The sequence below is a fragment of the Urocitellus parryii genome, chromosome 9, assembly GCF_045843805.1.
Source record: "Urocitellus parryii isolate mUroPar1 chromosome 9, mUroPar1.hap1, whole genome shotgun sequence".
In the NCBI taxonomy this organism is placed as follows: Eukaryota; Metazoa; Chordata; class Mammalia; order Rodentia; family Sciuridae; genus Urocitellus; species Urocitellus parryii.
Window position 1 is genome coordinate 73,751,520 of NC_135539.1, and position 13,068 is coordinate 73,764,587.

Here is a 13,068-nt window from a genome sequence, read left to right on the forward strand (position 1 = left end):
GTTTACAAGTCCTTTCTGGTGTAAAACACGACTAAACAGACACCACGACCCTTCCTCTGGAGGTTCTTTTTCGATTTTCAGCCGGGTGTCCTGCGCCCCTTCCCCAGCATTCAATGTGACCAAGGCTGAGCCGCCCCAGCTCAGCGCTGCCTATCGTCACGTCACCCGCGGGCTTGTCCCATCCTAGCCTACCACGGTCTTCTGGTCCAGGTCGCAGGGGAGCGACAAGTGGTTAGTAAGGAGTGAGGGTGGAGGGTGGGGAGAGGATGAGCAGGGGGAAGGCAGAAGGCGCTGGGCTGCCGAGGATAGTGCGCGGCTGAGCGCCCCTCCCTGTGCAGGGGGCCGGGTCCCCCTCGGGCTGCCGGGCGGAGGGAGAGAGGGCGACGAGCGCCCCCTGGCCGGCGCCACCCGCGGGGCGCACCCGCCGTGCGCCAGACCCGTGCCAGTGCCCGCGCCACCCGAGCAGCAGCGACGCGGCGTTCAGACCCCGGCTGCGCCACCAGGTAGGACCCCTGCGCCCCGCGATGCGGGCGGGGAGGGAGGGTGTCAGGTGCCAGGACCCGGGAGGGAAGGGCCACCCGGGTGTCCCTCAGAACTGCTCCTGGAAGGGGGCTAAGGCTGCCGCGGGAAGCAGGGCTGAGAACGAAATCGAAAAAAAAAAAAAAAAAGCTAGAGCCAAAGCCAACTTTGGGGCTCACCTACCCCGTCTGGGTTTCTTGTGTGATGATGACCGTGACTGTGGCGGTGGCCGGTGCTGGCCGCCTAGCCGGGCTGAGGGCGCCTCCTTCCTACTCTCCTTTCACCTGAACTAACCGGGCTGAAGCCGAGGGAGGGAGGTGAAAGTTTTTATACTGATCGCAAAAATGTGTAAGAAAGGGTGTTTTCTGGGGATGACCACCTGGTTTTCTGGGAAACTGCTGGAGCAGCAAACCGGGCTGCGGACATTCACTTTTCTAAACAAACCAAGTTTCTTCCCAAGGGCCTGGGGTGGGTGAGAAGCAGCTTTGTTAAAGGGTGGGGGGAAGTCTGGGTGCTGAAGCCTGTGACCTTGAGCAACATTGTTTTCCAGCTTTGGGGGCCACAGGTTATTAAAGTGTAGTTTGTGAGATTAAATCTTGATTTTACTGAATTTTTAAGAGCCAGCAGTTATCAATGTGAGAGTGACTTTAATGCTAAAGGCCCGAGCACTTGCCACCAGAGTGAAAGGAGATTCTGGTCATTTCTGCAAGGAGACTGCCACAGAGCTGCCTTGTCCTCCAGTTGTCCTGACACTATGTGGGCTGGAAGTGGTGCTAATAAAAGATTATTCAGCCATGGCAAAAGCTGAGGAGGGGGGCGGTGAGGTGGAGAGAATGCTACTCTATGGGCTGTGCCTGTCAGTGGGGAAAATGGCCCATCTGTGCCCAATACAAAATGGTCCTTCAAGTCACAGGTGCCCTTTGAGAGCACAGACCAGCTTGCAAAATTATTTAATGAAGTGCCCACAGGACCTGGGGAGTCTGCCTGCATACTCTGTCTGCTTCCTCTTCATTACCCCTTTCAATTGGCAAAGAGAAGTTTAAAGCAGCAAGATGCAGTAGTCTCCTCTGGGAGGCTTTATCAGTTGTTCTGGTCCCTGCTTTGTTTCTCTAGAAGGGATGGCCACCTCTGGTCCTTTCCTGCCTGGAGCTGCTTTATAGAGAAGCCCTATGAACAGGGACCTGGGTCCTTTGACCCATTCCACATCCCAACCTGTGAATGAACATCTTCATTTTTTTTCCCCTCACCAATCTTTGGTTAACTGGTAAAATGGCAGACTTACTGCGGATGCTTCGTCTCTTGAAAGTGCTGTGTCTAGTGGGAAGAAGGGTGACATTTACTAATTTGGTTGCAAATTACTTTTGAAGTTTATGCACAGCTGTTTAAAATCTTTCAGAGATCAGGCCATTGTCTGATGCAGGTGTCTACCACAGAAAGATCTCGTTAGTCCCTTTCTTTTGCTGATTGAATGAACATATATTTAAAGAGAGGGTATAGGAAGATCTGAAACCCACAGAGTCCCACAAGTTAGCAATTCAATCTAAATTAAGTTTTTTGTTTTCCTTTCTCTTACCAGCTTTTATTTTTCATTTCAAGTGTAACCTGTTTGGCATCACTGGCTTTTGTTAGTGTCTCACGATTGTCTTCTACACTTTTAAAGTGTCAGCTTCCAGGGAAGGTTTCTGTTGCCATCCGCTTCATCATGTTCACTTCCGCTACTGTCTTGTCTCATGTTGTGGTGGCTCACAATGACTCTTAAGCAGACTTCTACACCTGCTCTCCCACCAGCTCTACCTCCTATAACAGAGACTTTGCTCTGAGTCAGTGCATGGCAGACACTACCACTACTGACACTTGGATTCCTCCTGCTGTCTCACTTCTCCTTCAGGGATTACAGGGATGTTTAGTTGTTCACATCTGGGCTCTTCCTGTAATCTCATGATCCTTTCCAACACTGATGTTCAATTTTCTCTTGTCCACAGCAGGTATTGGAAGCCCCTGAAATTTCTATAAAGGCCCCTCATTCTGTTGTAACACATTCTCTCTCCTTGTCTGTGGAAAAGATCAAATTCCCTATATACTGAATTCCCTGAGTCCAGGATTTTCTTTCAAGAATGAAGGCTTATGGTATAAGTCTATAACTTCAGGGATTCCAGAGTAAACCTCCACAGACAGATCTCTCCATCAAGTGCAATATTTAATTATGGTATAGTTGCCTTTCTTTAAAGTAGGAATTTGAATGAGTACTTCCTGTTTTTAATGTGTTTAATGTTTTAGAGTTAGTGACTATGTTGTTTGCCCCTAAAGATATTGCTGATATATTAATGTCATATGACAGTTTGTTAATAAGTTTGTATTTAATTTCAGATGATTTCAATTTTCAAAGTAATTTCTACAAAAACTGTTGAAAACAACATTGTTATATAATGAAAAGTCCCAATGACACAGATGATATGAGAATTTTATATATATGTATATGTATTCTCACAATTAACTCTATAATGATAGTAGAGGAATTAGTCTTATGGTGATGTGTACATAAGTGTATATATACATGCATGTATATGTATGTATATATACATATACACACGTCATTAAACTCATTCTTTCTTTTCCTATTCATAATTTTCAAACTTTAAGCATTTCGTTTCTAAGCAGTTTTCATCCCGCTTATCATTTCCATACTTATCCTAGCTATTAAACCAGAAACTTACAGAAATGCATGATGTTTGGCAGAAAGTGAATTAAAAGGTTTTCCCTGGCAATGATTTAAAAATGTCTTCTACCTTATTGTAACTTGTCATTTACACAAAAACTCCAGTTACTCTATTTGGTCATCTAACTATATTCTCAAGGGAAAATGAGAATCTGACATTTCAGAAATTAGGAATAGCTTCCTAAGCCCAGAAGCATACACTTCTGCCCTGGAAAATTAGCAGATATTTAAATCTCTTCACTTTGGCAGCATGTCCTTCTATGAATTGCTGTAGGTTGATATTAGCTTTTGAATTAAGCTCCTAATATGGATGATAAGAAGCAGAGCAAATTGAAGCAGTAAAGTGTGGTTTTATTAAGTCATTATTATTTACTATCTACATGATAGCAATTAGGCTCAGAATTTTGTTGATATTTGACAAACATTACCACCATATTTTATCTGCATAAAGCCTTTACAAATTACATATTTTTACTTCTATTTTTCAGATGAAGAAACAGGATAGGGGGGTGGGGGGGCAGGGAGAGCGGATGTTAAGTCACTTGCTGGGGCTTTGTAGTTTGTAGGAGGTAGTGTCAAGCTTGAGTGTCCACCACTGATTTGCTGTCAACCACAGTGGCAAATGACCAGCCAATTCACTTCTTATAAATTGTGATAAAATGTGCATAACATCAAATTCGCTATCTACATTTGAAGTGTGTAGGCATTCCATACAACAGAACTATTAGGTGCTTCTCTCTCTGAACTTCTGATCTTCCTTTAATTTTTTTCAGTAAGAGAAAAGTGTTTAACAATTAAAAAAAAATAAGTGAAGGGGGGAAATAACTCACCATTTCAGTCCTCTGTGTGCCTTTTCCACATGAAGTGACTCTGTGTCACAGCTACTTCCCAGACTACTTTGGTGAGTTGCATTATTGTTTATTGTTGTTGTTGTTGTTAAGTGTATTTTGCCTTTAACCAGCACTCTTTATTTGAAAGTGCGAAGAGCAGACCCTTGTCTGTCTTGCCCTTTTCCATCCCCAGCCTTCTGAGTTGCTTCCACTGAGTGGATGCTGCAGGGAGTGCTGAGAAAGTAGCCTGCTGCCCAAGTGGGGTGGTTTCCAATGCAAACTGAAAGCTGGGAGTTCCTGCCCAGGAAAAACTACTCCACACAGCCCAGCTGTGCAAGAAGTTGAGTCTCCCATGAAAATGAACTGAAATATTGTCTCCCTTGCTGTTTGGGGAGAGGTTCCTCTAACTTCGTGTTCAGCATTTTTCAAGGTAGTAGTCTTCAGCGTTTTCCATTGTACACCCATTTAGATGCTTTCAGCTGCACAAAAACAGCCTTCTTACAAACATTACTTTAACCTGCAAGACTCAGTCCATTTGGTGGCTTTTGACATTCATTTACTGGATGGAGGCAAGCATGTCTTTTAAAACCGAAATGGCATACGAAGGAAAATACTTGAATTCATTCCATGTAATAAGCATCATTATTTCATGGTGTTTTTGTATTGCTTGGTTTGAAGCATAATAAGCCTGTTTCTTACCTAAAAGTTTGAACATTATGGACATAAAGCATTTAGTTTTCTATACTGTTCTTTTAAGTTATAGAAACATGCAAGTTTGGAGTGAGGAGGAGAAGAAGGCAAAATGGAAAAGAAAGTGGCATTTGTTGACTGTGCTCAGTGACACAGGCCTGCACCCAGAGAATCAATTACTCACAGGTCCATTCCTGATGGTTTACAAAAGACACATGAAGTTGGTAAAGACTAAGAAACTTGATCAAGGGTCACACAACAAATTGGTAGCATTGAACCCTGAATTCTTGGTTCCTCATTTATTATTCTATTTATGCCTTCTTGGGTTTTATTCCTGAAGTCTGTTCATCACTGGACTGGACAGTTTAGAGAAGATGATATTTTCTTAGGGAGCATCATAACCATGTTCCTTGTTTGTCAGAAACAATATAAACTTTGAGGTATATCCCTTCAGCTTCATAAAGAACTAGGCCAATTAGGAAGAAATAATATCTCTTCTATAGACCAGAGATCTTTCAATGTGAGATTGACAAAGACAAAACGTAGCATCTTGTCCCTCCATGGAAGCCTCCCCACTACTGATGGGGAAGACAAGTCCAGTGGCTGGACCTCACAGGGCTGTGAGGAGATGTGCTTTCCTTTCCTAAACTGAGGTCACTATTGCACCCAATTGTCTATTTTTTTCCAGCATCTAGCCATAGGCTGATAGGTGTACTGGAAAAAAAATTATATAACTATGCAAATTCATGATTCCGCAAGTCCATGATTTCCAACTTGGGCTAGACTCTGGCTTCCTCAGCCCTCAGGCGTTCCCTGGGCCACCCCTCTTGCTCCCTGAACCAGCTATTGCAGACTTCCCTTGGTCACTACCATTCTGCCCCTCACCATCATCAGGCTGCCTTGATTCCTGCTTCACATGGAAAATATTTTCCCCACAAGGACTCCCCAACCCTGTGACCACAGGACTGTACACCTAACTGCCTCTGGATCCACCCTCTCACTCCTTTCTCCCCTCACAACAACAGCAAAGGACAGGCCTCCCTTCCAGAGGTGTCCCATGTTCACCTCCACTATGCCCAGGGCCCCTGCTTCCTCATTCTTGGGAATCACAGTCCTGGGACTCTCTCCTCTCTCCCTCCATCTTCCTCCCCTGCTCCTGACAAGCCACATTCTCACTGCATTAGACATGCTTCAGCCCCTTCCTTCTGTGCTTAAAAGGCCATCCTTTTCTGCCTTCCTCCAGCTGCTTCCTCCTCTCCTCCTCTTCAGAATTCCTCAAACTGTTCTCTGCATCACTTCCTCTGTTCTCTCAGGGCCCATATCTGGGCCCCCAAACACCTGGCCTTGCCTCTGCCGCCCTTCAGAGACTATCATGCTCCCATTCCTCATTGCTGCCTGAATGGACTTTCTGCATCCATGCTACTGAGCACTTCTGTGTCCTTGGAACATTCTCTTCCTTTGACTCCCATGCTCCCCTCCATTCCTCTGCCTTCCAGTCCCTTTCTTTGCAAGCTCCTCCTCTCCTTCCATCAACCTGGAATCTCTGATGCTCTTCAGTTGCCTCACTCATTCACCCCAATAGCTGTCTCCTTGCTGACCAGGACCCAACCATTGTTGACCCACATTCCTACTGATCCTCCGCCCAGGTAGTCTATGGGCTCATCTAATGCCATGTATCTCAAACTAAAAGCACCATCTTCCCTTTTTCTGCTCCAAGTTTTCCCCTCTTGCTTTCTGCAGTGGCTGGCTCTGCCATCACCTGTTGGAAACCTGAGATTAGGGTGTTCTTCCTGTTCCTGATTCCATAAGTCCATGATTTCCACCTGGGGCTAGACTCTTTGGCTTCCTCAGCCTTCAGAGGTTGTTCCCCTGGCCACCCCTCTTGCTCTTTTTCCTCCACCTCCACAGCTTAGCCAAAACCACACACATTCTGTTCATTCACCCTGTTTTGCCTGTTGCCTCCACACTTTCCGCCCCTACTACCTCTCTGTTTACGGGGCACCACCATTACTCTAAGGGTTAATGCCTGCAGCTCCTCACTAGTCATGCTTACTCAGGATGGTTCCCTATGATTCCGCTGGAAGGACCCTTTTGGAACCCCAATTTGAGTGTATCGCTCTCTTGCTTTAAGTTCTCCATGGCTGCCCCATGATCTTGGAGTGAAGCCCAGACTCCTTGGCAGGGATCAGAAGGTCCTAATTCTCTTCTTCCCCAGCCTCTCCTGTCCTGCCCCATATGTCATATTTCTCCAAGTATAACCTCCATATGTTCCTCAGAGATCTTGAATCATCCATTTAAAGTGCTTAGCACAGTGCGTGGCCCACAGTAACCATCAATAAACATTAGCCACAGGACACTTATAATAGCTGTGGCAGGTACCATTGTTTACTTTTAGATTTCCTTACAGAGGCCACACAGGGAAGTGGCACTCACCTGTAATCCCAGTGGCTCAGGAGGCTGAGGCAGGAGGATCTCAAGTTTAAAGCCAGTCTTGGCAATGGCAAGGCACTACACAACTCAGTGACACCCTGTCTCTAAATCATGTACAAAATAGGGATGGGGTTGTGTCTCAATGGTTGAATGCCCCTGAATTCAATTCCCAGTATACCCACTAAAAATTGGGGGAGTTGACTTTTTCAAGAAAAAGACTATCCCCTCCTGTCTCTGGTGTGATTTTCTTCCTCTGTCCTCCTCATGGCATCTCACTTTGCCTGTGGTTCTAATGTCAATTATAAGAGGAAAAGAGAATGAAGAATGAAATAAAAGCTCATATTAAAATATTCCAAAATCTGCTACAAGCAAAAGAATGAGTCAATTAAATAAAGAGAAAATATTAAAGGATCAAAAGGGAGAAATAGTTTTTTTAATTAAATAATAAAGTATCTTAGGGATTCTTTAGAGTGAAATCACAATTATTTTTAAAATTCATTAAAGCAGTGAAGCATAAGGATTCACAAAGACAAAGAAAACTAAAGGCAAAGCAATAAACTATTTAGAGGACTCCCTTAAAGGTAGAAAATAATAAATAAATAAAAATTAAAAAATAAAATAAAACCGAAGGAAAAAAATCTTTGTGAAAAAAGATTTAAAACAAATCCTGATAATAATAAAATAAATTTGTCACTATATTGACTATGATAGTAGTTTCAGTATATACCTGTTTCAAAACTTAGCAAATTATACACTTGAGGTTTGTAGATCTTACTGTATGTCAATTATATCTCATCGGACGGAGCTTTGGAAAAAGCATAAAAAGGTTATGCTGAAAAAAATTGAAAAGTAAAAATAATAATAAAGTGAAATGAGCCTTAGTATGGGTTCCTAACAACTAAGCCAGAGCTTGAACAATGTAGAAACCTGTACTTAGGTTCCTGTCTCCTGCCACAAAAGACCGTGGGGACCTCTGCGGGATGCTGCAGCCACAGTACTCAAGCACACTGTGTCTTCACTGTGACATTTTCCTCCTGGAATTGCGGGCACAGGGTCAAGTGAGAGCAAGCAAAAGTTACACTCATCTTTGCCTGCAGAGTAGGAGTGACACTTCCTACCAGGTAAGACTCAGCATCTTGTGCATTCTGGTCCCTAGGACATCACCATGGAAAGTATCCTTTCTTTTTGGAAACAGTGACCTATGGTGGCCCCTAAGTGTCAAGCGTGTTGACATCCCCTTTTCAAAGAGAAAGCAACTTGCAATTCTTATTGGCAATTCTTTTTAAATTATCTCTACCTATTATATCTTTCCTGAGTCCCCTGTAATGCATTTTATTCTCCCTCTTCTGCTTCCTATGTCTCTGGAGACTTGTAGTTTCTATCTAGCTTATTACTGGAGCTGGATAATGGTATTTTAATTCAATTATTGTCTCCCGAGTATGCTTGCCTAAGGCACATACCAAGTCTCCTAATTCTTTTTCTCACTTTACTTCTTGGCATAGAGTTCAGGCTACAGTGCTTGTTGAGGAAGCTTGTGAAGTCCACAGCCAGGGAAGATATTTTGTTTTCCTCCAGTCATCAATGCGGAGGTTTCTAAGCATGAACATCATGTTTTCAGAACCTAATCATTAAGAATTAGACCAATAAACGGAATGCACTGTTGACTTCTGTCCAGATTCTCAAGGTGAATTTTAGGGAAATCTGCCTGCGAAGTGGTTTTTGGAGCCAGGTCTGTGGCAGCCCTGGGTGTGTGGATTTCTGTTTGCCCAGGGTCTGCTCTCTTTCTCTCCAGATCTCCCCTCCTCGCTGCTCTTCAGCTTCCTTGCAGTGATCTGGGACATTTGGCACATAAGGGTATTATGAATGCAAATTAGATCGTCTCTTTTAGAAGAGTCCCAAGAGAGGACTTGAGGCTGCTGTTGCATCACTGATTCTGCTCCACCATGATCACGCCAGTCTTTTCAGAGCCAGCCAACAGCAAAGGCAGATAGGAAATCAGAAGTAGGAGAAGACAATGTTGCTTCCAATTTTACCTTATTGACCATAGAGTGAATGAGTGCATTAGGGATCCATAGGATTCTCCCTAACACTCATATTCTGTAGCTGGTTTTCAGGTGTCCATTTGGTGTTCACCTAGTCCAATCAGGCCAGGATTTCACCTGGGCAGCTGGGATGGTAGAGAAGTAGTTAATCTGTCACATTGTAGCTCTCAACTGGTAGGGGTAGGTGTAAATTAGAGAAAGTGACCATTAATGACAGGTATAACCCTTCCCCATGAAACTGAAATCCATTCACCAAGACATGGATATCATTTAACTGCAATTTATTTTGATTTTGGAGAAATTAAAATTTAATATTGTAACAAGAACAACAAACGTGAATACTACCATCTGGTGATGATGGTAATGATGAATGGAATGATGATGGAATTGTCTCTATGAATGGGAATTCTTTAAATTCTTCTGCATTAGTCATTCAAAAAATGTTAGTATACATTTTATTTGAACATAGGCTTTACAGAAGGGTAATAATAACAATAGCCATGAAGAATCTCCTTTAAGCTGAGAATGATGGTATAGGCCTGTAGTCCTAGCAGCTGGAGAGGCTAAAGCAAGAGAATCACAAGTTCAAATCCAGCCCCAGAGACTTAGTAAAACCCTGTCTCAAGACAAAATATAAAAAGGGCTGGGGATGTCGCTCAGTGTTAAACACCCCTGGGTTCAATCCCTAGTAACAAAAACAAACAAACAAAAAGAATCTCCTTCATAAGAAGAACTTGAGTTACTCAACCCCTTTAAATACAATTGAATTGCTCATGTGCAACTTTATTAAAAACCTTTTTAATGTTGATGAAAATTATTCATTGGGAAATAACTTGTGCAATTCTCACTAGAGTCAGCTGAGGTATTTGAAGAAGGCACAGCACAAAACTCTTGGCCTTCTTGCCTCTGCTCCAGTAGGGAGCAAGGATCTCACTGCTGAGTGTCTGTCCTGGTTTCTGGGTGTTGAGATTTGTTAATATTTATAGTACACTTGAGTTCTGTGAGTAAAGGTGCTTTAGGAAAGTACAGCGTCTCAGCAGGAGAAAAAAGCTTCTTACTTCTTTAAATGAAATAAATGGACTTCACTGACCCAAAAAAGCAAGTATCACTAGATATAAATTAGTGGTCATTTTAGAAATTAGTGAGATGCAACTCATTCATTAACAGTGGCTCATAGTTGGAGCTGGCAAACAGAAATGTCGGCACAGAGCATCGGACATGAATTCTGTTAGTTCCATAGAAATGAAAGGCAGACATAAACCTTTCTCATTGGAGAACAAACTGGAAAAATTCAGAACAGAGAGATTATGTATTTATGAAAATGAATAAAATCAATTTTCCCCTGGAAAAAGATTGTAGATATCTCCTTACAGAAAAAATAGCATAGATGTGTCAGTCAAAATCTCTAGACCTCGAGAGAAATTCAACATTCTACAGATTCAAAGAGTGAAATACACACTTCTTTGGATATTTGTCTTAAAATTACCAATAGGAAAATCCAATCCAAATTCCAGGAGATTTTAATCCACACGCCATGCACATTTTCTTAGTTTTTTTTTTTTTTTGTTTTTTTTTTTTTTTTGCAAGACACAATCAGAGGATTACATTTTCTAAGAACCCCTTTTTAAAAAGCTTAAACCCTAATCAGTTAAGTGTGACATCGGCTTGAAACAGGATTTGGTATCAAGTAATTAAGAATGAAGTAAAAGTTGATATACGGACAGTGGACCAGGTAGTTGGCCTGGAATTGTCAGGGGTGCAGTTTGTTATTTATTTGACATGTATGTATTTGACCCCAGAGTATTGCTTTGGATATCAATCACCGTGGAACAAACTGCGCCCAAATTTAGTGGCCTAAAATAACACCATTTTATTTGTTCATGATTCCCTGGGTCAGGAATTGGGCCAGCTTTGCCTGGGTGGTTCTGCTCCCCCAACATCCCTGGGGGTCTTCCTGAGGTTGCAGCCATATCTGAGATTGTACCATTCCCATAGCTGGCCCCTTGGTGGGCACTGCTGGAAGACAGGCATCACCCCACTCCAGAGGGTTACAAGCACACAAACGCAAAAGCTCAAGCCTCTTAAGGCCCAAACTAGGCAGTTTCACCGCTGTACCACTTTTGCTGAGGTCACTTGGGAAAACAGGCCAGGCAGGATCAAGGGAAGGGGGATGCAGAGTGGCATTGCCAGAGAGTTGGGGGCATAGGACAGGCTTCGACAGCCCTGTTTGGAAACATCTGGCACAAATATTTAGTCTATAAATATTTAGTCTTCATAAAGATGATGTCACTTATTTTCTGACATTGAGACTGGTTTCACTCTTTGGGTAACTGATAGCAGGATCCCTATTTAAAAAAAAAAAAAATCTGCTCACCACTCTCTACTTTAAAACTATTTGGTTGCCCTGTATCACCTGCAAAATAGAATTCAGACCTTTCACAAGGATTGCCAAGTCCTTTGTGATCTTTGCTCTGCCTGCTGGATCTGCATTCCCATGGTCTTGAATCCTCCAGCACCCTGTGGCTCTCCAGACATCCTCGGTGTCAGCACAGCTACCCCCTCCCCCATCACAGACTTTACTGCTCCCATTCTCGCAGTCACTTTGCTAGCCACTGAGATGTCACCTCCTCTGTGAAGGCTCCCACAAGCTATGTCAATGTGTCCCCCTCTACGTGCCAAGGCATCCTGGGTGCAGAGACGGCAGCAATGATGGCACTCTTACACAACCGTGGTTCCTGGGGACAGGCTCTGCGCCTCTGCAGCGTAGTCCCTGCCCTTAGCAGAGAGTCTCACACGCAAAGAAAGTCCTGAGCAAATGCGTATTACATGTCAGTAGACAAATGACAGCATGGCAGAGTGCCTAGGGGAAAGGCCAGGAAACCCCAAACAGGAAGAAGGCGGTGTGACACAGCAGAGTCAGGGCCATGGGGGGCTAGCTGTAGCTGTAGCGGGCTGAAACCAAAGCTCGGCTAAGACGGCTGGGTGGCAAAGGAGGATGCTCCAGAAAAATGAAAGGCATGAATCAAACAAAGATAGGAAGTAAAACAGAAAATCCAATTCAGTGTAAGACAACAAGGCTTCTGTAGTGGTTGAGGGTGTAGAGAAGCAGTGACAAGAGAGGGTGGCCCATCAACAGCCGTGGGCATCTGCAGATATGTGGGAGGCAGCACCCAGTAGGGCACTCCTGACCTGGAATCAAATGGAGGGACTCCTAGCGACCAAATAAACACAGCCTCACCTCAGTCACCAGGCAGTGCTCCACGGGTGGCCTCCCCAGGACCCAGTGGATTGGGGAGAAGTTGGGCAAAGGGAAGTTGCTGCTGATCTGGGAAGAACTGGGAGCTCCCGGTCCACAGTCCAAGCTGTCACTTATTCACTCCAGAAACTGTGTGTGCATGTGTGTGTGTGTGTGTGTCCATGGGTGTGCGTGCATGCACATGCTTGATTGTGATTGACAAGACACAGTGTGACTGAGGTTAAAGGGCTTGTTCAAAGTCACAGGGGTTTAAACAAAGGCAGTTTGATGTCATAGTCTGTGTTCTTATCACTCCACTGAGCTAAGCCTGAATTTGGTAATATGCTGTATCTACAAATTCCCTTTTAAAAAATACAGCCTCACTTTGGTATTAATTCTAAGAAGTGAGCTTTGAGACTTCCTTTCCTCTGTAAATCTCAGTCACTGTTTGGGGCAGAGTTCCTTGTTTTGCTGCTCGATGTTACTCATTTTAGTAGCAGAGAAAATACTCAATCTAGTGCAGCATCCAGCCAGCCAGGAGCTCTGCTTAGACCTAGACTGGTTTCTGGGTCTTTCCCTAGCACTTTCCACCAAAACTCAAACAGC

General features: G+C 43.7%; 1 protein-coding gene across 1 annotated transcript in view; it reads left to right on the top strand.

Moving 5' to 3' along the window:
• The first annotated feature begins 285 nt into the window (after window positions 1-285).
• The window catches only part of Prkcq (protein kinase C theta), a 119,168-nt gene continuing 106,385 nt past the window's right edge, over window positions 286-13,068 (top strand). The window contains exon 1 of the mRNA XM_026391827.2: window positions 286-503. The gene's annotated coding sequence lies outside the window, so the exon portion shown is untranslated. The remainder of the gene's footprint in view (window positions 504-13,068) is intronic.